We start from the raw sequence: 816 nt of genomic DNA on the forward strand, positions 1-816 counted from the left end.
CCTAACAAAAACCCTGTGAGGTGAGTTGGACTGATAAAGAATGACTAGCCTAATGTTACCCAACTGGCTTTCATGGCTAATGGGAGACTAGAATCCACAGTCTCCCAGCTTGTAGCTTGGTGCCTTAACCACTAGACCAAACTGGCTCTCTATCTTAACTTTTGGCTGGAGAGGCCCTACATTAAGTAAAGTAAGATATTGGCTTTTAGCAGCTTGATGGGGTACTAGGAAATAGCCAAGTGAATAATGTCCATAAAAAAACAATATAGTATTAATTATATATCATTCTCATGCTTTAATGTCCATGGAAAAACACTTTTGAGTTTTTCTGCCATGGTGCCACAATAACTTGCTTTTGAGAATTATCCATGTAATTCAGTAAGAAGGTTAAACATATTACAGAAACATGGCCCGTTGCCTGGAGGCCGTACGGGTCTGGATGGGGAGGAACAGACTCAGGCTCAACCCTTCCAAGACCGAGTGGCTGTGGTTGCCAGCGCCTCGGCATAGTCAGCTGACACCATCGCTGACTATAGGGGGCGAAACTCTGGCCCCCTCGGAGAGGGCGCGCAACTTGGGAGTCCTCCTGGATTCACGGCTGGCACTGGATGACCATCTGTCGGCCGTGACCAGGGGGGCGTTTTATCAGGTTCGCCTGATCCACCAGTTGCGGCCTTTTCTGGACCGGGACGCTCTGCGCACAGTCACTCATGCCCTCGTCACCTCCCGCCTGGACTACTGTAATGCCCTCTATATGGGGCTCCCTTTGAGGAGCACCCGGAGGCTTCAACTGGTCCAGAATGCGGCCGCGCGGGC

Source organism: Protobothrops mucrosquamatus, unplaced genomic scaffold (assembly GCF_001527695.2).
Source record: "Protobothrops mucrosquamatus isolate PMUCROS unplaced genomic scaffold, P.Mucros_1.0 scaffold2760, whole genome shotgun sequence".
Taxonomy (NCBI): Eukaryota; Metazoa; Chordata; class Lepidosauria; order Squamata; family Viperidae; genus Protobothrops; species Protobothrops mucrosquamatus.